Source organism: Cupressus sempervirens, chromosome 8 (assembly GCF_028749045.1).
Source record: "Cupressus sempervirens isolate cs-2001-9-10 chromosome 8, ASM2874904v1, whole genome shotgun sequence".
NCBI classification, from domain to species: Eukaryota; Viridiplantae; Streptophyta; class Pinopsida; order Cupressales; family Cupressaceae; genus Cupressus; species Cupressus sempervirens.
Genome location: NC_143125.1, coordinates 484,453,803 through 484,477,623, shown reverse-complemented (window position 1 = coordinate 484,477,623; position 23,821 = coordinate 484,453,803). Strand labels below are relative to the sequence as shown.

At 34.5% G+C, this 23,821-nt stretch overlaps 1 pseudogene; it reads right to left on the bottom strand.

Annotated features, from left to right (window-relative positions):
* Positions 1 to 655: 655 nt before the first annotated feature.
* LOC149543316 (UDP-galactose/UDP-glucose transporter 4-like) lies at positions 656 to 22,174 on the bottom strand (annotated as a pseudogene).
* Positions 22,175 to 23,821: the final 1,647 nt, after the last annotated feature.

Here is a 23,821-nt window from a genome sequence, read left to right as displayed (position 1 = left end):
GCGATGACTGGGCATGCAAATACACATCGCCCAAGTAAATAGTAAGTCTTCTAGGAAATCTTCCAAATAGACTAAACACCAAAAATTGTGAGAAATACTCTGCACTAGCAATTCTTATAAAGCCTTGCCAAAAACACAACTACACACAATAAAGGAATGCCTCAATATAGGCTTCAATTATGCCCAAGTCATTTAAGGGAAACAACAATATTAAACAATATTTACTATCATTCATAAGAGGTCCTTTGTACTCGGTAACATAGCTTCAAGTGCTACATTACAACTACTAGGTCCTTTGTACGCCATGAAAATATACTGAATCTTCCTTTGTACTTGGACGCAGCCAACTAGAATATGGTTTTGAGGAAGAACAATGGGCCCTTACAACTACCTTCTTCCAAAATCAAGTCCTCGACAGTATAGGGCCCCCTATAAATGTGACCAAGGTCACGATTGGCAAATTTTCCATGCAAATATGGAACTCCTCAAAGATTTGCAGCATTGCAAAAAGGTTAATTACCAAAAATGATAAGACAAGAATCACTAACACCAATTTAACAAGGGTCATTGGACAAGGTGAAATAACCCCACAAATAGATAGGTGGTTGAGCAATAATGCACAACATCTAGATAGCCTAGACGAAAAATATACAAGCTAATGCAGAATTAATTGATATTTTCCTAACAGCTGGATGGGGATGGCCAGCATAGGGAGCCCAATCATTGTTGAATAGAAGAGCATTTCCATCTATTCATTTCAAACCAACAGGGTAAATTAAATCAATAGAATCATACGTAATTGTTTATCCCTGAATTGTGACTGGGCGAAAATGTATAGCACCCTAAAAGAAGGTCTTCACTTGTTGAATATGTGCAAAAGGTTATAGAGCATCGCACCTGTGAAGTGGATGGATTGATAGTAAATATTGCCTGCAAGGAATCCATTGTTAGAGCTCCACAGATCATTATCACTCCCGTAATGCTAAAATTTGGTGAAGTATGAGCATCTGCAAGGGTGAACATGATTAAGCCCGCAACGAGTAGCAGCGTAGATATGTATTCATGGACATGATATTTCCTCCTCAAGCCAAGTATAAAAGCTCCCATCACCATCACTAGAATAACGTTCTCGCATATTTTTAAGAGAGATGTGAGATCATTATTCAAACAAAATCAAAGAAACCGCCCTATTCTCAGGTCCCAACAAGTAATTCTACCAACTTTCCACTAAAAACAATAAAATTACTGCTTGACAATCACGCTTTCATTGTACAAATAGAGAAAGGAGAGATCGGGAGTTTAATTTAATTAAATAATTAGAAAAGAAGACATTCTAACACTCCAAAAAAATAGGGTAAGGAGCCACTGCTTGAATTTCTATAATGTTTTTCAATTATTTACCCAAAACATTTACTACCTACATGTGACCATAAATATAAGATCCAGATTGCCCGTGTAGCCTGTTAGGAAGAGGAAGAACTATAAATGCAAAGTACCTTGGTTGATTTGAACATGAGTTGAGCATGATAGTTGAGAAAAGTGAGGGAACCCTCGGTTAGTCCATGGGATCCCATAAGAATGCCTGAAAGCTTCACATATGTTTTCCATGGATTTACAACTTATTTCATTATGAATCCCTGCAATAAAATGAGATCTAAGTAGACGAAGTTTTGCACAAACATGAAGTACCATCCATAGCTGCAACACAATAGCACACAGTCTACTTATAGTCTGCTCAGGTTATCTCATAAAATATGCACAACGACACAAGATATGAGGAAAATACATAAAACAAAGAGTAAGGAGATCGATCTAGATATGAAAAATGGAACTCGCTAAAGATATTCTCGCTCCAAAATGACAAATACCTGAACTACAGCTTGCTAAAAATCTATTCCCAATCAACAAGAGCGAACACTCACAGAGGGTGGGTGAATGTGCAGAGGCCAGGATTTGATGGATGAATGTAGATGAAAGCACACCGAGCGTCTCTAAAGCATTATCTTTGTTCCCGCTCAGGCACTACAAAATTTTAGTGTTCAAACATTTTACCTCTAAAAACTACAGAAATTTGGTCCTTTTTTTTTTTTTTTGGTTATGAACCCGAGTTGGTCGAAATTTCGACCAACACAGGGATAAAAACTAAAAAAACATGAAATGATAGGCCAATATGGCCTTTGGTCAAAAATTTTGGTCGAAAATGACCCTCAAATGTACTAGTGATTTGTGCACAGTTGCACACCTATGGACCTAGGTAAGGTGTACATGTGCACAACTGCACACATGCGTTGTGGTGTATATGGGGGAAATACTAAGTTTTGATGCTTTGTGCACAAAGGGTGTGCACATGTGCACCTTTTCCTTTTCTTATTTAGTTTTAGACAAAAAGGTGCACATGTGTGCACCTTTTATGACTTAGAATGTTGTTCAATTTGGTTTGTTAGGTTTTTAAAAGTGAAAGAAGGTACACAAATGCACACCTTGAGGAGGTGCACATTTGTGCACCTTTTGGTGTCTTACATTATTTGTTTTATGTGTGTGCCAAGGATGAAGCACACATGATGGGGTGTGGAGGTGTGAAGAAAACTAGAGCAAAGAAAAAAATGAAAGTGTTGAGGGGGATCTGAGGTTTATATAGACCCCAAGCTCAAGATGTGCACCTTCATAGGTGTGCACCCTCTAGAGGTGCATATATGTGCAAGTGCACATGTGTGCATCTCTAGAGGGAGATGAATGGCAACTTGCACACTAAGTGCACCTGTGCACCCTAATGGGGTGTGCATGTGCGCTAGTGCACATTTTTGCACTAAAAACACAAAAGTTTCATTTTCTCTCCAATTCTGGCACCTTAGACTTTCCTAGTCAGAGATTGAGACTTGACCTAGACTCCTGGGGATATCCAAAAATGACCCAAGCCCTAGACAAGGGGTCTAGGAGACAAAAATTTTACTAGGGGGTCCCCATTTTAGGAGAAGTGGGGCATGCATTGTGAAACCACAATAGTACAATAGCAAGATTTCAAGCTGATCCTATGGAATCAATTTATGCATTAGTAAAAAGAATATTCATGTATTTGAAGGGTACACCTAATTTTAGATTGTTGTATGGTAGATTAAATGACTTTACTCTATGTACATATAATGATGCAGATTGGGTAGGTAGTTTTGATGACATAAAGAGTACAAGTGGTGGACCATTTTTCCTTGGAGGAAGATTGGTTTCTTGACTAAGAAAGAAACAAGATTGTATCTCACAGAGCACAACAAAAGCAAAATATCTAGTAGAAACAAACAATTACAATCAAATCATGTGGATGAAACAAATTTTAAAGGATGTTGGAGTTGATTTTGCATAACTTGTTATCATACATTGTGATAATACAAGCACAATGAGTATGTCCAAAAATCTAGTGTTACATTTTAATATAAAGTACATATCTATTAAGTATCATATTTTGATAGAGAAAGTTGTAGAGAAAGAGATTAGATTGGAATATATTAGTACAAAAGAGAAGATTGTAGACATATTTACAAATCCTTTACCTAAGGATACATATGAGCATTTGAGAGGTATGATTAGGGTTGTGCCCCTCCCTACTTTAGAGTAGATGATGCAAATATTGTATCATCCCAGTGGTAATAGAGCATTGTCATTTATCTAGACTAAATGTTGATGCTTCCTTTGTGGGGGAGTATTTGTGTTTGAGTTGACTCATGAAGGACTCTAAGTAATTGGGATTTCAATAGTGTCTTTGGATACTTAAGATGATTGAAGATATTGAGAAGAAGAATGATATAATGATGCCTTTGTCATTGATGTTAATGGGGGATAAAATACATGAAAAACATCGCTTGTGAATGGGAGAAAGAATGAACTCCTAAGTATGGGGGAGGTGATGAGGAAGTGATATGTCATTGGGGGAGATGCATTGACTGCAATATTTGATTGATGAATAGGATTTTAAAAGATGATTGATGGAGAGGATTTAAAAATATGAGAGCATGAGCAACAGTAGAGTTGTACTTGGTATTTATGGAACTTAGATTTTTTTCATCTATGTTTCCCTCAATGCCAAAGGGGGAGATTTTTAGCATGAATTCTTATAATATTACTATGGGGGGGTATTCTAGCATTGTTGGAGAACTTGAGAGATTGTTATAGTAGTTACATGTTGCATTCATGGAATATTTGTCATTGATGTCAACATATCGAAGACTAGTACAGTAGCAGACTGTGATTGAGACTATATAGTTCAAGGAGTAAAGATGAGGTCAAGCATAGTTGGGGACATGTTCTACATGTTCAAATTTTGGCTAGGTTAGACTATTTGATGTTGTCATTTAAGGCAACATTTCAATCATGTGTAGAGGGTAGATCATGAAGATGAAAGCATGACAGTTGTACTTAGAAAATTTTCTAAGTATCACTTAGTATATCTAGTAGAATATATAGAGTTTTGATTAGCATAGTTTATAGAGGCAACATTGACATGTGCAAAGTTAGGTACGACTACCTAAGACTATGATGGTGACACTTTCAAGTCCGCAAGTCAGTATAGATTGTACAAATAAAGTTATGGACAAATTACTAGTTACAATAGTATACAGGCATAACAAAGTAAGATAGAGTATTGGGAATTTTGGGTTAAGGAATTATTTTATTTACAAAATAATTACTTAACTAATTAAGGATGACATCCTAGATGTTAACCCTAAGTCAATGAAAGTTAATTTTGTATTTTGGTAAATGTACAAAGGCATGAAGGTTGATTGGGAAGATAATTTGAAATTAGTAAGGTATAAAGAAATATTGCTAAATGCAAAGTTAAGTGTCATTTTTGTGATAATATGATATTGATGTAATGATCCATGATGTGAATTCTAACGTATGATCAAAGGAATGGGAATTTTGTGAACAGAAAAGGCACTACCAAATATTGAATATATCAATAGAAGTGTAAAGAGGTTTTTATATCTATCTATTTATATTGAAGGAACTATATTGCATATTGCATGTTTGGGAAGTGGGATCATCTTGCATATATTTTGTATTTGTATATAACAACTCCTAATAGGGTTGAGGCTTCTAACAAGGCCTAGTCCTCTAACAAAGACTGAGACACTATATGGATGTAATCAACTCCTAACAGGGTCAATATCTTTCACATGATACTTTTGATTAGTGGATCATTTTGTGATAGTACCATCCCCACCAGGGTTTTCCCTTGGCTAGATTTCCTCTAGTTAACAAAATATGGTGTAATGAATTCTCTTATTGCATGTTTATGTTTACTATTCAATATAGATAGTTTGCTTTAATATGCAAGTTATAAGATTGTTAATAATATCTAGTTTTGGGCTAAAGTTTGTAAAATATTGATTCACACCCCACCCCACCCAATATTTCTTATTTCTAAAAATTGGTATTAGAGCGCAGTTACTCAGAAGAGGCTTAATAGCTTGAGTAAGATCCCTATGGATATGGAATAGTTATAGAAGAACCTAGAAGAAGCTCTTGAGCATATTGATATTCTTACTGAAGAAAGAAATGCTTTGTAAGAAAGATATGAAGATGCTAAAGACTACATTGGAAAGCTAAAAGATAAGATAGATCACCTCAAATCTAAGAAAGAGCCTAAAGATAATAACAAGGAAAGTGACGAAGTTTCCAAACTAAAGAAATAAAATGAGATCTTGAAGCATGAACTTAAGATTATAGATCTAAAGTTAAGCTTGAAGAATGATGATGGTAAAATTGAATCAGATTTTAAGTCTAGCAATGCAGATTTGAGATCTAACCTTACTAGAGTTACATCTGAACTTGAATCTACTAAGTTGTGGTATGCAGAACTTGAGAAGTACAATATCATTGTGAAAGGAGAGTTAACCCATTCTAAGCAACAACTTGAGCGATTATATTCTAGCAATGAGAAGATTGATGAACAAATGTCTTGTTAGATACCTTCTTATGATAAGACTGGTCTTGGATATTTTATTAGAGAAAGTTCAGCTAAGAAATATGAAGCTAGAAAAGAACCTAATCCTAAAATTCATTAGCCTATGCAAGATAAAGAAGATCTTAATAAGATTGAGTCAAATCAATCTGATAATGTACCTAAGGAGGTTGAACAAGTCAGGCAACCTAAACAAGTTGATGAACCTAAGCAACATGAGTGAGTTGAATAATATAAAGAAGTGAGATATGAATTCAAAGGTAGATATTATGGATGTAATGAAATTGGTCATATGAAAAGGGATTACATAGTTAAGTTATTTAAATCAATTACTAATTATTTTTATTACAATTGTAATGGTTATGGGCATAGAGTAGTTAATTGTAAGAAACCTAAATTTGATAACAGTAATAGAAATAGTAGAATGTTTAGAGGTACTAACCTTGAAGGAAGAATATTTGAAGAAGGAAACAATGGAGCAAGGAACAACATTTCATGTTACAAGTGCAACAACTTTGGACATATTGCAAGAAATTATAGAGTGTCTATTAACCAGTCTAGACCCAAATTTGGAAACAATGCACTAGTATGTCAATTGCGTAAAAACTTTGGTTGTGTAGTGAGATTCTATAGAATGGACATGAGGAACAACACAAGGAATCCAAATTTTAGAAGGAATATGAATAGGAATACCAAAAGGAATGATAAGAATAGTGACAGTATAAAAGATAGTATAAAAGAACATGTAGAAGAATTCAGGGAAGTCTTTGCCAAAGCTAAAGATTCATCAAGTTCACATATAGTGCTGGAAGAGAAGTCAAATGAAACAACTAAAGGTAGATTGAAATTACTTTCATTAATTGATTCATCTTATTTGAATTAAGCACTTTTATAAATGATCGAGCATCAAAAAGATAGAAGAGATAATAGAGAGAGTTAAGATATGCACGATTAGTAGGAGGTATAACGTGATGTGTAGAAGTTGTTGTTAAGTAAACAAATATTTTGGAATTCATATATGAGCTGATCCACAAGATTATTGGTTTGAGAAATGAAGCTTGTAACCTAGTGAATGAGAAGAATATAAAGAAACTGGTAGAAATCAAACTTATTACTAAGTCTGTTAGAAGAAACATGATATTAGACCTAATAGCTAAGACAAAAATAAGACTAATTAGTAAGATAATTGGCTACAAGATGAATTATAGTTCTAGATCAAATTCAACACCTATTGGGTTCTTCCATGCAGCTAATTTGATGACTGTAAAGAAGGAAAAGGTCAATATGTGTGAAATCCTAAGATAGCAATTATTGGATAACATAGATAGACTAAAGAAGACAAAGAATGCAATATTTAGATTTGAATTGTTGTTAACACATCTATTCTTCCAAGTGATAAGAAGGTTTCTTGGTATGCTTGATCATGAATGGGATACTGATAAGTGCCCTATGAGCATGATAACCCACTACTACAGGAAGCAATCAGATGATAGAATGATAGATGGTATTACAAGGATGATGAAAAGTTTTCAATCAATAATGAAACATAGATCTATAATTACACCATCATTGGTTGAGAAATGCAAGAATGACATATATTATATGGTAGAGATTGATGTAACATGCAAGGAAGTAGTTGAACCTAGATTCAAATTCATTGATCCTATGGGATATGAAATGACTAAGGAACTAATAGAAGGATATGCAAAGATAATATTGGAATCTAAGAGAGACAAGGAGTGTCCTAGATGGTACACCTATGAAGAAAAAGCTAAAAAATTTCATAGTGAACTTCATAGCAAAGAAATTAAGAAGAAAGTAGACAAGAAGATTGACACAATCTTGAAAGAATTTGGTATGAAAGAGAGGAATACAAGGAAGCAATGGGAATTTCTATGGAGATGAGAGAAAGTGGAAAAAATAAGGTATTAATAGAAAAACCATTAGTAGTTGATGTTGGATTATCGCAAGGGGTCGCAGTAGTTGGACCATCAGTTAGTGCACACTATGCAGTAGTGTCACAAGTGCAACCAAAGGTTGTGACACTAGTATAGAAAGGAAAAGATGAATACAAAGTAAGTACTACCAAAGTTCAAATAGTTACCCTACCTATAACTAGAAGGTCTTTGAGGTTAATTAAGGTCAAAAAAGAGAAAGAAGAGTTTCCTTCATGTAAAAGAACAAAATAGATGGCCAATGCACTAAACAAGAGAAGAAAATTTCTATAGATAGTTGAGTCTAAGGAATCAGAAGAAGAGGAAATGGAGAAAATAAAGGTAGAGAAACCAAAGGAAGAGGTAAAGATGTCATCTAGAAGAAAGCCCTAGAAATCAAAGGTTGAAACTCTTAACATTACAATTATAGATAACATTAACTTTGTATAGTTAAATAAGTTTTATGATTTGTATAACAACATGGATAAATTATAGTTGGGGAATGATGTTGTAAGACACGTGATTTTGACAAATAAAATATTTAAAGATATTCATAAATAGATACCAAAATATTTGTATGGTAGGTTAATTAATAGAAAGAGAAGAGTTGTTGTTGAGGATAAGGGAATGAGAATGAATCATATAAGAAAGTTATGTGAAGTAAAGAGTGATGAAGACCTTGACATAATAATGAAGGATATTGAGCCCCAGTTGAGAACTAAGAGGAAAGCAATATTTTTGATGGGAGGAAATTATGAATAAGTTAATAAGAAAACATAACAGGCAATTGTTGAGTTCATGACCTCCACGCCTAGCTTTAAACAAGAAAAAAAGGATTTAGAAGAAACACCTATAATGACAAAGAAGAAAGAAGGGAAGACACCATCAACTGAGTCTGCAACAACAATAGTAACCTTTCTAGAGACATTTGTAGCACCAGTACTAGTAATAATATCACTGGCAAAGGTTGGGAAGGACACAATAATGATAGAGTCAACACTGTAGGTAAACATTTTTATTGATACCATGCAAGTGAGCATTACAAGGATTACCATTGATACAGAAGAAGATCATTTTAAGGATTAAGGGCAATCCATTGTTGGCAGTCTGGTCAAATACACCAACTCTGAAGATGATGAAGAGAAAAATAGCAAGGAAGAAGAAGAAAGAAAGAAAGAAGCAAAGAAAAGGAAGAGACTAGAAGAAAAAAAGAAAAGAGAAGATGAAAAGAAAAGGAAACAAGAAAAAGAAAAGAGGAGAGCAAAAGAAGAAAAGAAGAAAGAAGAAAAGGAGATGAGGAAAGAAGAAGAAAGGAAGAGGAAAGTTGAAGAAGAAAAGGAATAAAAGAAGAAAGAAGAAGATGAGAATAAGAGGCAAGGAGACCCTATCAAAGTTAACTGGAGGGTAATAATGCAAGAATCTACATCTTTACCTTAGCTTAAGCACATAGAGACAAAATTTGATAAAGTTGTATTTCAACATAAGGCAAATATTTTTCTATAGACACTCGAGAAAGGTAAATCTCCACTAGAATCAACGTTGGAGACTTTATCTAGAGATGATAATGATCAGCTAGGCTTGATATCATCTTTAAGAAAACTTTTTGAGAAAAACAAGAAGGTGAAAAGTGTTGAAAATACTTTGGAAGAAGTTTCAGAAAAGTTGAAAAATGTTATATTAGTTATAATAACAAAGATAGAACCCCAAAAAAGAGCAATGAAATTGGTAAAAGCATTTGATAATGAGTTTATGCATTTATCAAGAGTAGCAATGAACCAAACACAAATCAAGCATGATGCATAGTTATTTGATACAATATTCACAAATGTTAGGAATGATTTGCTAACACTTGATGCTTGCATCAAGAAATTGAGAAGATGTTTCACAAAAGGGAGAAAATTGTATGGATAGTATACTTTGTCATACAATCATGCCAAGGATATAAATGATGATTTAAATGCAAAGATGGATGACTTGTAGGATTTGGCAAGCAAGCTACATCAACATGATATGAAGATTAAAGATATTGAGGTAGACATTGCACATATTCATGATGAAATTAAGATCATCAAGTTGAGGAAAGAAAGAGTAATAACGAGGTTCTCTTTGTTAAGAGAACATTTGAACTTAAAGATTAGCAATGTATAGAAGCAATTGGATGAATGTCTTATAGCAAAGACATCTTATGACAAATTTATATATTCTGCTCTAGATGTAGTAGAAGTGGCATCCTATGGCTTATGTGCTCTTATCATCATATCAGAGGTAGTCAAGGACACTTGGAATAAAGTGTTTGAAAGTCTAAATTCAAGCTTTGTAGATTGTGTTGCCATCATATCAATTATTGTATGAAGGAAAGGTAATACAATTTTGATTTGTATATAAGTTTTGGCACCTTTGTCATTGATGTCAAACGAGTAGTGATTGATAAGAAACATTATATATAGATATAAGAAAGGGGGAGTTATAATGAAATTAGGAGATATAAGGAAAGATGGTAAATATCTAATGATCCATAGTTTTGAAATTTTAAAAAGGCCAATTTTGAGAAGTTTTGTTTTTAGACTTGGCCAATTTTCCCTATGTTGCCATCAATGCCAAAGGGGGAGATTTTTAGCAATTTGGCTAGGTTAGAATATTTGATATTTGTCATTTATGGAAACATATCAGCTATGTGAAGAGGGAAGATCATGAAAATAAAGGTATGACAGTTATACTTAGAAAATTGTCTAAGTGTCATTTAGTATATTTGGCAACACAGAGTTTTGATCAGCATGATTTGTAGAGGCAACATTAACATTTGCGAAGTTAGGTACAACTACCTGAGACTATGATGATAACATGTTAAAGTCCTCAGGTCAGTACTAATAGTACAGATAAAGTTATGGATAGATTACTAGTTACAACAATATACATGTAGAGCAAAGTAAGACATAGTAATGGGTATTTTGGGTTAAGGAATTATTGTGTATATGAAAATAATTACTTAACTAATTAGGGACAACATCCTAAATATTAACCCTAAGTCAATAAAAGTTAAATTTGTATTTTGGTAAATGTATAGAGGCATGAAGGCCAACTGGATAGATAACTTTTAATTAGCAAGGTATAAAGAAAGATTGCTAAATGTGAAGTTAAGTGTGATTTTGTGTGATAATGCAATATTATTGTAATGACATGTGATGAAAATTTTGATGTATGATCAAAGGAATGCAAATTTTGTGAGCAGCAAAGGCAGTATCATATATTGAAGATATCAATAGAAGTGTAAAGAGGCTTTTATATCTTTCTATTTGTATTGAAGGAACTATATTGTATATTGGATGTTTGGGTAGTGGGCTCGTCTTGCATACATTTTATATTTTTGGATAACAAACCTTAACATGGTTGAGGCTTCTAACAAGGACCAAGACACTATACATATATAATAGACTCCTAACAAGGTCAATATCTTTCACAAGATACTTTTGATTAGTGGATCATTTTGTGGGTACCATCCCCACTGAGGTTTTCCCTTGGATAGGGTTTCCCTAGTTAACAAAATATGGTGTTATGAGTTCTCTTATTGCATGGTTATGTTTACTATTCAACATAGTTAGTTTTCTTTCATATGCAAGTTATAAGATTGTTAATAATATCCAGTTTTGGGCTAAACTTTGTAAAATACCAATTCAACCCACCCCCTTTCTCAGTATTTCCTATTTCTAACACTACAAAGTGTCCTGATTTTGTGGTTAAGTGCGCATGTTGAAGGTCAAAGACTAGTAACAATTATTTGAGTTTTATAGAAGACTGTTTACAACCAAAATTCCTAAGAAGTGGTTTTTGGTAATCGGGTTATATCTCCTAACATGGATAGAATTTGGTTGAGTGAAGTAAGACATAGGAAGAAGACATCATGATGATGACGTCAATGAGTTCATAAAGTATGAGGTGCATGTATGAAAATTTATAAAGACCATGAGCTGACATTATTATGTAATTATGAAAGGTTGTAATGTTACATGTATTGTTTTATCTTAATGAGGTCCTATTGTAGTTGTAATTTGAGAAATCCTTAATTCTGTCTCAATCTATTATTTTGAGGACTTGGTATAAAGGAAATTTATTTTCCTTGTGATTGATGAAATGAGGTAACTGTTGTGTTGAAGAAAGGAAGCAAATTGTAAGTGCAAATTATATGTGAGTAAGTGATCTAAGGGATTATTGTGATGCAATTTTGTGGATCTAGTATTGATATATGAGAAGTATTTAGTGCATCATAAGTACAGTGAGTGAGCACAGTGATTATATTTCATAGAGAGTGCTAGCGGATAGTTGATCATTTGGTATTATTCTACAAGGGATAAGACAAAGGGTATTTGGACATTGAGTTCAATAATCTGCCCCTGAAGCTATTTGGATAGTGGGTCCTTCTGCCTTCTACAACTCCTAATAGGGTTGGAATCTCATCACAAGGATTCAAAGTCTCCTAACAAGGAATGATATGTACTAAGTGTATTTCATTGGATCCTAATAGAGTTCATCCTCTTACAAGGAACTTATATATTATTACATCATTTTGTGGGTGCCATCCCCACTAGGGTTTTCCCTTTAATCAAGGGTTTCCCTAGTAAACATATTTTGTGTTATTATGTATGGTTATCTTCTTATGGTTGATATTTATATTGATCATATATTTTAGAAATAATAAGGTTAATAAAAGTTGTTTTGATCAGATAACCCTTGTTCCTGCCCCTCTCAACTATCTTAGTGGACTTTACTTTCTTATAGGTGTCTTTAGTAGGAGCCTCCATCTTGATAAGAATTTTGCATATTCCTTGACACTCTTTATATTAAGGTAATGGTGAGGTTGGACTCAAAAAACATGTCTAAGGTTTAAAACATTACAAATGGCCTTATTTTTTGGCCATTTATGGTTATAATAATATTTGTACACCTACACTAGAATACAATGTGACTCAATAGGCCTTACATTTCCATTCTAACATTCATATAGGATTATTTGAACAAGTAATTCAAAATTTTTGTATTGTCTTACACAGTCATATAGGACCATCAAGGCTCTGAAGAGGTTATTGAGGCCAATAGACTTAATTCTTGTAGTAAGGCCATTTGAAGGCCACAATTATCATTTTCTTGTTTAATATATGTCATTATATGCATTAGAATATAAATATAAGGTTTTTATAATGAAGCATTTTGTCATAGGTTTTTAGGAATGTTCATCAAAATATTGATGGGTTATTCTCCTAATCTTCAATGAATAGGTTGTATCTACGGAGAAATATCTCATTAGAGGTAATGAATTGTAGTTAGAGGTTACCATAGAGTTTCATCACTAGTTCAACATTTATTTTATCACAACATTAACAAACAAACAGAATCATTCAACGAATATTTTGTCAAGTTGCCCCTATTGTGACAGACAAATTTTGACGAACATGGAGTCAGAATTTTAACACACAACTCATCAATGAAATGACAATGAGGTATTTGTTAGAAAATCCAATGAAATTTGAGTGACAACACATTTCTTTATTTTTCATCGTAAGAACGATAACCAAAAGTCGTAGGTTTGATGAAAAAATTGTAGGAAAATGTGCCAAAATGTGTTAGTGATAAAATATAACATGTATGGTTATATTTTGGCCCCAAAATTAACATGATGTGATATGATTCTCGTTCCTTTTCACCATGGGAATTTTTAGTGCCAACCTACTTCAAATTATATTTAACTAGTTGTTTGGTCAACTATGTAAGACTTTTGAAGAGAGAGTTGAGCAAGTGAAAGGTGACATTAATGTGTATTGTGTGAAACCTTTACAAATGAGATGTATAAAAGAAGATCTATCAGAGATATGATTGATTGAGTTAATATAAGAGGATTTTGATGATAATGAATTCATTCAAGTGTTGAATATAGAAGTAGTGAGCTGAAGGTGCCTACAAATCAATTGGTTGTGTTGTGCATCAATGGCAGGTCTATTCTTTTTTATCTTTCTTCCTCTGATAGTGAGCCTTCTTCCTTTGTGCAATGAGTCCTTTGGTAGTGACTCATTATTTGCAAAAGTCACCTTAACCAATGTCACCTTAACCGGTTTTCATATATTTGACAAAAATATTCTCTATTACTTTTCTCTTAATATGGTTTTTTACAAGAATCTAGTGTTTCATGTGTTAAATAGTTGATTTGTTTTCATGTTTTCATCTTTTTGCAATTAAAGATTAATGCCAGTTTGGTGGAATTGATTAGAAGTTTTATTAAGTTTAAAATTTTGTCCACAAATGGTTCACCCCCCTCCCCCCACGCCTTCCCACACTGACCCTACTCCTCATTTGTCATGCATATTTAACACTAATGATATATGTCTTCAAATATTGTAGGCATAAGATAATAAATAAGTGGATAAGGAAATTGCATAAGAATGTGAGCATAGAGAAAATATGAGAAGTAGGCAAGTAGAATAATGTGTAATAAAGTAGTTGCCTAATATAATACAAGGAGTCCAATTTTATAAGAAATTTTGTCATATAATAAGTAAGAGAATTTTTAATAGCAAGTCAAATTGTGATATGGCTATTGAAATTCAATTGTATAATTTTTGAGTCAAACTCACTCAACCATGTTTCATGAGTAGTGACTCACAAGAAGCTATCACTCATGAGAATGAATAGAACACTTAACTTTGGGAACACTCGTTGAACCTAGATGCAATGGGTGTTATCTATTCCATTCATTTTTATGAGAAATATGTTCTCGTGAAACTCATGAAACATAGATCGATAAATTTGACTAAAAAATTGCACGATTGAATCATGACAACAACATCTTAGACCAAGAACAATCTCTGATAACATGCTCTGCAACTCTGTTGCCTTTTGCTGCTCCTTTTCAAATTTTGAATTTAGTCTCATGGTGGGCCCTAAGTCTCCTGACCCTCCACCATGTCCGAACTTGAAAATGGTGTTAACCCTACATAGGGATTTGGATGTTCCAGTAGAATGGTGTGGGGTCATAGATGTCAAGATGAAGACAATCTTTGGCCCTACAGAAAAAAGCTAACAGTTGGGACCCCGCTGGGTGGAAGAATGCACTGGTGGGTACTAATGTGGCTAGAGATTCAATGGAGAATCCCAAGATTGCACATAGTGCTAATGGGCCAATGATCTCCCTTTCAGATACTTTGGTGGATAGAATTACTTTTGGCCTCAAACTATGTCTAGTTGGTAGATTTGTTGCCTTCAAACCCATGATAGAGATGGTCTGAAAGTGGGTAGGCCAAAAATGGAAGATTAAGGGAAGTGTTGGTATTTGTGCAATGCCAAGCAACCTTTTTTGTTTCAAATTCACTACGAAGGAGGATATCAATTTAACACTTTCGGGAACTTGGTATTATGGAAAGCATTGCCTTGCCTTAACAAGGTGGTACCCAGGTTTTGATGCTAGTGTAGAGCTCAACAAACTAGCTCCTATCTAGGTACGACTACTTGGATTACCCCTTAAATTCTAGGATGAGAAGATTCTAAGGTGGATAAGGAATTCCTTCGGTCATTTTTTTACTACAGACATGGTGACAATGCAAAAATCTAGACTAGTGTATGCCTGATTCTGTGTGAATGTGGCATTAAATTGGGCTCTCCCGACTATGGTCGCTCTAAAAACTAAATGGGGAGAGAAATACCAACCTATAGAGTATGAGAGAGCGGGACTTTTCTGTCAGAAGTGTGAACAATTTGGGCATGTCATAGTGGACTGTAAAGCCAACTACAAAAGGAGAAAAAAAGGAAGGATCCACGAGAATAATAAAAGAAACCATAGGGGAATCCTCAGAAGCTCCACGGATGGAGAAGGTTGTTGTTGGCACTCAAATACTAGAGGCTAACAAGGTGTAGGATACCCCTGTCATAGGGTTTGGGGGGCTAAGTGAACTTGAAGTGGGGGAAGCTTTAGATGAAAAGAAGAAAATGGAAGAGTATCCATTTAGATGAGAGATAGATAAATTAATAAGGTCACCTTTGGGGGGACCTCAGGAAGGTGAGATGATGGAGGAAGGTGAAATAGTGGTACATCACTCCCTTCCTAGTTCTCAAACAAGTCCAAGAAGCAAGGGATTATAGGAACAAAAGTCTATAGACTGTGTTACCCATGAGAGGTTATGCACCCCTCTAAGAATTATGAAGGCCTCTCCAGCGGAGATAGTAGCAAAAAAGATGACAAGTTTAGATAAAGTGGAAGCTGAAAAAGAACTAAGCCCCACTCCCCCACAAGCGACTGATAATGAGGAATGAGAAGTTTAGAAAAGGAAGAAAAGTTGGGGGGGGGGAACCAAATGTAGGAACATGTAGTACAGCTAGAAGACCAAGTAGTAGAGAAACCAGGACAAAACAAGCAGCAAGGGATGTGGCTAGTGGTAAGCAACTTACACTAGAGACTATAACAAGAGGTAAGAAATGAAATTTCTTTCTTGGAACTTAAGGGGGCTAAATAACCCCCAAAAGCAATATGCTTTAAAGCAATGTATATTCCAAGAAAAGGTAGACTGTGTGTTAATCTAAGAAACCAAAATTTCTAGTGCTAATTTTGGTAGACTTGTGGATCATATTTGGCCTAGGGCTACCTTCATGCATGTGGATGATGACACAGCCTCAAGGGGTATTTCTACCATGTGAAACTTGTGTCCTATGACTCGGTTTGAGTTATGGAAAGACAAAATTTTTCTAACAACTAAGTTCCAAACTAGCAATCAAAGATGGGGGCTTATCAATATCTATGCTTCTAATAATAAGATAGGGAGAAAAGAAACCTATGGAAAGCTGGAAAGGATAATGGATACTATGAAGGAAAAATAGATAATGTGTATGGGAGATTTTAATACATCCCTCTACCACTCAAAAAAGTTAGGTGGAAATAGAGATTACCCTGAAAGTTTGCAAGATCTTCATGATTTTATGGGGAAAATGGATTTAATAGATGTAGACTTGAGAGGAAACCCATTCACTTGGACTAATACTAGAAAAGTGATCTTATTTAAGTAAGACTAGATAGACTGATGATGATAGGGAACTGGAATCGGTTGAGTGATTCCTTTCTGGAGAACCTCACAAGAACTGCTTCTGACCATTCCCCTTTAATCTTCCATTGGGAGGATGGTATAAAAAGGAGGTCTGAAACCTTTTAGGTACGAAATAATGTGGGAATCCCACCTAGAATTTAAAGATCAAATCCAAGAATAGTGAAACATAAGGATAGATGGTACTGCAATGTATAGATTAACTCAAAAATTAGATAATATAAGGAGAAATGTTAAGGGTTGGGCTAAGAGTTCCTTTGGAGATTTGTTCAAATTCAAAGGAGAAGTGGAGGAGAAATTTAAAAAAATGCAAGGGGATATTGCTGAGGGTAATAATTTGGAAGAAGCTACACAAGAAGAAGAAGATTACAGAAAAAAAAAGGACATCATTTTGAGAGAGGAAATATTTTGGAAGCAAAGATCGAGAGTTCAATGGTTAACTAAAGGTGACAGGAACACTACCATTTTCCTCAGGTCAACCTCGAACCATAAAAGAAGAAACATGATCAACAGGTTGGAAGGAGAAGGGGGAAGGGAATACAAGGACCAGGAGGAGATGGGAAAACATGTTGTGGTGTACTTTTGCAAGGCTTATAAAAAGGAAAATAGAATAGGAAATCGGGTAATAAGAAGAAGTTTGATAAACATAATCCCACAAGTGCTAGGAGAAGCAGAAAATAATAGCATTCTATGAAATATCATGGAGGAGGAAGTGAAATGGGTAGTGTTTTCTATGAAATCTTACAAGGCCCTAGGACCTTATGGTTTCCCCCTAGTATTTTTCTAGCAATTCTGGGAGGTTATTAAAAATGAGTTGATTTGGGCAACCAGGGAATTCTTTAAAATAGGTAAGATGCTAAAAAGGATAAATACGATTTTTATTGCTCTAGTCCTTAAGACTCTGACACCCACAAGTCTCCTTGACTTCAGATCTATAAGCCTTTGTAACACTATCTATAAGGTTTTTACCAAAGTAATGGTCAACATGATTAAGCCCTTCCTAGCGAACATTAGAGGAACACCACAAAAGGGTTTGTGTCGAGAAGAAAAATCTTGGATCCTATGATAACCACTCATGAGATCATACATTCAATGGAGAGAAATAAAATACCTTGTATGGCCTTCAAATTGGATATCTCTAAGGTGTATGATAAGGTAAGATGAGATTTCCTTTACGATGTTCTTGAAAGACTAGGGTTTAATGAAAAGGTCATAAACCTTATTAGGATGATGGTGAGTACTGTCCAATATGTGTTTCTACTAAACGGCTCTCCTTGGGGTAATTTTGAAGCGGGGAGAGGATTAAGGCAAGGGGACCCACTCTCTCCCTACCTCTTCATTATGGTGGCAGAGGTGCTGGGAAGATCATTTTCCAAATTCGTAAATATGGGTTGTGTTAAAGGTATTGAACCTGCCACTACTGCTAAAACTGAAGTGTTACAACAATTTGTTGATGACACTTTTCTTTTTAGAGAATCCTCTATAATGGAAGCCGAAGCATGGAAGAGTATCCTTAGAAACTAGAAGACAACTCAGGTCAGCAAATAAATTACTTTGGAAGTAAACTTTTTTTTTAACACTAATACTTTTATGCAAAGGAAGATTAGGAACGTTTTATGTTGTCAATTGACTAACCTCCCAGATACTTATCTTGGTTTACCTTTAACCAACAAGGAGGTAACAAATGACTTTTGGAATACCATTGTAGAAAGAATCTAGAAGAAGTTGGCGGGATGGAAATGGAAAATTCTTAGTAATGTGAGAAAACTATAGCTACTCTTTGTGGCTCTCTAGGGCATCCCAATTTACTTTCTATCCCTTTTTAAAATAAACCAAAACATGGTGGATAGAATTGAGAGAATACAGAGGAATTTTCTTTGGTCAAGAATGGAGGAAAAGAACAAATTAAATCTTGTCAACTAGGAGGATGTTTGCAAACTAAAGGAGAAGAGGGGTTTGGGAGCAAGAAAACTTAGAGACCTGAATAAAGCCCTTCTTGCTAAAATTGGATGGAGGCTGGGAGAAAAAAACACAAATTGGAGCAATATCATGAAAGCTAAATACCTATCTAACTCCCTATTTACTCATAATCTTTTTAATAATGACCTCTCGAGAGGATCCAAAATATGGATGAGTATTGTCAAAACAAGAGGTATACTGAGGGAAGGGGTGAGATGGATTATGGGTAGTGGGCAAAACATCAGGTTCTGGGAGGATAATTGGATGATGGGGAAACTGTTGGCTTACAACAAATTTAGAAGACTAATGGAAACATTGAAGACAGAGGTGGGGTTGAGAGTGGTAGATTATATTGAACCTAGAAGGAAGTTGAAGACATTACAAAAAGATACATGTCCCCCAGAGGATATTCAACTACTTAAAAACTTGAGGAGTTGATGGAAGCTCAAAGACTCCCACTTCTAATATAGGAGGATAAAATTGTGTGGGATATAACTTCTAGTGGCCATTATACTGTCAAATATGCTTACAAACTTCTCTTTTGCAAGGACCTTTGTCCCACAACATGGCGTAAAGTTTGGATTAGTAATCTTTTTCCCAAAATCAACTTCTTCTGGTGGACTGTTCAACATGATAAGATACTATTGTTGGACAATTTGAAAAAAGAGGTTTCTTTATCACAAACAGATGTTATCTCTGTAAAGAAAAAGAGGAGGGTATCTCTCACCTATTCCTTGAATGCCTGTATACTCTAAAGATCTGGCCACTGGTGTAGGAGAAATTTGGACTATGTTGGGTGCTGAAGGAAAATTTCAGTCAATTTGTTGAAAATTGGGATTGTCCCTTTTATCACCCCAAGCTGATATTCCTATGGAGAATTTTCCCACCATACATTTGCTAGCACATATGGAAGGAAAGAAATAATAGAATCTCTTAGGAAGATGAAAGGCCTGTGGAGGTAGTTATGGGAATTATGGAGAAATTGCTAAAGGAAAACATAATGATTACCAAATGTAAGACACCAATGGAAGAACCAGGAAGGAAATAGTACCAAATAGTGGAAAGATGGGGGATCCATTGGAACTTTAATCATTTTGATAACTCTAAGGCATTAAAGAGACAACAAACAAGATGGAAACCATCAACAATAACACAACTTAAATTAAACTTTGATGGTGTTGCAAGAGAGGGTGTTGGGGTTGCAGGTGGAGTGCTGAGGAATGGAAATGGTGAAGTGGTGCTAGTCTATTTTAGAAAAATTGGTGGAGGAAGTAATAGCATCGCTGAAGTAATGGCTCTACTTTGGGGCTTACAATTGATTAATGATATGCAAATAAATGAAATAACTATAGAAGGAGATTCTAAATTAATAATTGATATGGCGAAGGGAGTCTCTCAGCTAGGTTGGAATATCCAAAACATTATCATGGATATTAGACATATCCTAAATGGGATGGAAAAAGTTTAGTTACAACACATATACAGCAAAGGTAATATGGTGGCAGATGTTGCTACTACCATGGGGTTTGAGTTAAAAGAAATGACGTGCTGGAGAAGCATGGATATCCTAAAGGAGGAAATTAAGGCCTTGATTTGCAAGGAAAGGGGGGGATCAAAAATTGAGCATGGCTAAACAAATAAGGATTAGTGCCAAATTTGGCAATATCATCTCTAGGAAGGTGAAGCTTGCTAAATTTAACAAGAAGTACAAAGGAAAGATGATGAGACATCATCGTACAGGATGGATAATAAATAGATGCAATTTGAGGCAAGAGTTACTTTGCAATTATGGTAACATAATGCAAAATTTTAAACATTTTTTTTTGAAAGTACGAAAAATATCATTATAGATACTGTCATAGATTTTAGGGACGTTAGAGTTATAATGCAAAGTATGCACGAATCCCATAATGAAAAGGTATGGGATTTCAAAGCAACTCGAAACCATGCGTTTAGGATGTTTAAAGGCCCTAGAGGTGCTATTTTCAACATCACAGTGTTGTTATTGATTAAAAATATTCTTGTTGTCAGCAAGCTCGAGGGTAAGAAGGCTCAGATGCAAATTACTTAGGATGGGGGGTCAGGAATCAGCCGATAAGAAATGGGTGGAGATTTGAATCGATTAGAGCCAACAGAGATAGAAAATTTTAAGGATAGGATGGCGACCTAGTTCTTGTTAAAAGAAGGGGGATTTCTTCCTTATATGCAAGCAATGATGGGTTACAATGAAAATGGGTGGAATGACTGCAAAGTTACCATAAATGGTATCACACTCCAAGTGAATGAGGAGGTTATTGCTATGGCCACTGGTTTGTCTCTAAAGAGGAAAAATGGAAGAAGGTTACAAAAACAATGGATGAGGCCAACATGAATAGCTTTTTTGCTAAGGATGAAGAACCTATTCACTATAGGGGAGGCTTCTGGAAGGATAAACTACTGGCTCCTTGGGATGATGTCTGTCTGGTGATCATGAAGTACCTCATGCTCGAAGGTAGGTTTGGAGTCTATTATTATTATCACTTCCCTCTCCTAAACCATTTTAGAAATAGAGACTTTATTTCTATTCCGTTCTTTCTGTTACATTCCCTTGAGGACATGATAAGTGATGTTAGGGATAAGAGAAATAGGGGTAATAATTTCACTATCATTCAACAGGGTCTAATTTTTAGACTTTACCAGTTTCATCTTGCCCTCTATCCCCCTAGGGTTGTTGTTGTTGATAAGCAATGCAACCACCAGAATTCCCCTTCGAGTACTAGCACTAGAACTAGAATCCACACGTTGCACCCTTCCCCTAGTAGGGGAAAAACCCAGACCTAGTAATTGAATAGAAGGGTAGTAAAAAAAATCAAAATTGAAAAGCTAGGGGATGTGGACATTGGGGATATGAAGGAGGAGGAGGGAGGAAATGGTAGGAGAAGGTCGGGAAGGTTAGCCAAAACACAAGCAAGGTATAAACAAAAGGCAAATAGATTTAGGGTTGAGGAGGTGGAAGAGGAGAATTCTTAGAACAATGAAAGAGAGCTGGAGGAGGAGAAACATTCTGACTCCAAGAGAGAAAGGGGGAATGAGGAGATAGAAAAAAGTGAAAACTCTATTGATAACACTTGAGTGTCTGCTGGTAATGTCAATACCATTGAGACTACTCATGTGTCGACTAGTTTTACCTTGCAGCCTATTACCTTCTGTGAGGACAACAATAAAGTGGATACCTCCCCTATCACCATCTCCTCTCTGGCAAAGGAAAAGACCATTGTTTTTACTAACCCCTAGGTTTTGCAAGAGGAGAACTAGCCATTAATAAAGAATAAGGAGGTGCCTAAGAATGTAGAAAAAAGAAATAAGGAGAAAGAGGAGGAACAAAAGAGAAGAATGCACAGATGGAGAAAAGGGTCAAATCTTTAGAGGATGGGTTTTACTCCTCTAAATTTTCCTTGAAAGTTACCCATGCTGCTACTACTACCCTCCAATTATTGGCGCAGGAGAAGGATGAGGTGGGGCTGGACATGGAGGACAACAAACTCCTATATAAGTTTCTTGCTGAGGATTGGGCTAAGGTGCTTCTAGCTAGGAAAGAAAAAGATAAGGATGAGAAATACTGTGGTGGTTTCTAGGGGTTTTTAGCCCTAGATTATTCATTTGTTTTTGCAATTGCCTTGTTTGCTGGTTTACAACTTATTCTGAGACTTAGGTTGGCTTGTTTATGCCAACAGTTTTATGTTCCGAACTTTCATAGTATGTTTAGTACTATAGTCTTTAGAATTAGTATAGATGATACTCTGGTAGTTGTAAATGATCATGTGTTGTTTTTGGGTTGGGTTGGTTTGTTTATGCCAACAGTTTATGTTTTTGAACAATCATAGTATGTTTAGTACTATAGTTTTAGAATTAGTATAGATGATACTCTATTAGCTGTGTTTAATCATGTGGTGTTTTTTGGTTACTAGTTGTTGTTCTCTGTAGCAATGGTTGCCCACTGCTTGTTTCTGTTGGCAGTGTGCTGGTTGTCAGCTTTTTGGTTGTAAGGGCCGACCCCCTTGTTTTGGTCGCTTTTTATTTAAAAAACAATATCAAAATTATATAAGTTATCAATATTTATTAAGCCAATAGGCTTTATGTTGCTCCCATAAATCACTTTCTTTTGTCAAAAAAAATGTCAGTCCATTTTTCCCTTGGCTATGTAATCATAAATAAGTTACTTTATTTTTCCTTATTCTTATCCCTAGGACTTAAACTATACCTGAAAATTTATTTTGTGGGAATAATGTGACTTTGTATTAATAAAACTTATAAAACTTTCAAAAATTTAAGTTTTGTTAATACTTTATTTGAATTGTGTTACTGATTGGTAAGTTTTAAAATAAATTAGTCATTTTTTTCTATAATTTAAATATTTGATTTAGATTTTTAATTATTTTTATATTCTTGAATTTAATTATTTTAATAGAGTTTTTTTAATGTTTATAATATTAAAATATAATCAAATTTATTAATGATAGATTTTGAATAGTGTTATTGATTAGCAAGTTTTCAAATATATTATTCATTTTATATTTTATATTATAATTTAATATTTTAAAATATTTAATTTAGAATTACAATTATTTATATATTCTTGAATCTAATTATATGATAGCATTTTTTAAGTTTATAATATTAAAATTTAAATTTATTGAAAAATAAAAATGTCTAAGTTCATAGTCATTAAATATATTTAAATTTTTTTATTAAATTTATGAAAAAATCAAATAATTAATAATTAAATACATTATTTAGTATACTTGTGAATTTAATTTTTTTCAAGATTAATTTAAATATTTATAAATCTTTAGAAAGGGCACAATTGAGTAAATTTTTACAATATTATGATGATATATTTTTATTATTAAACATTATTTCTA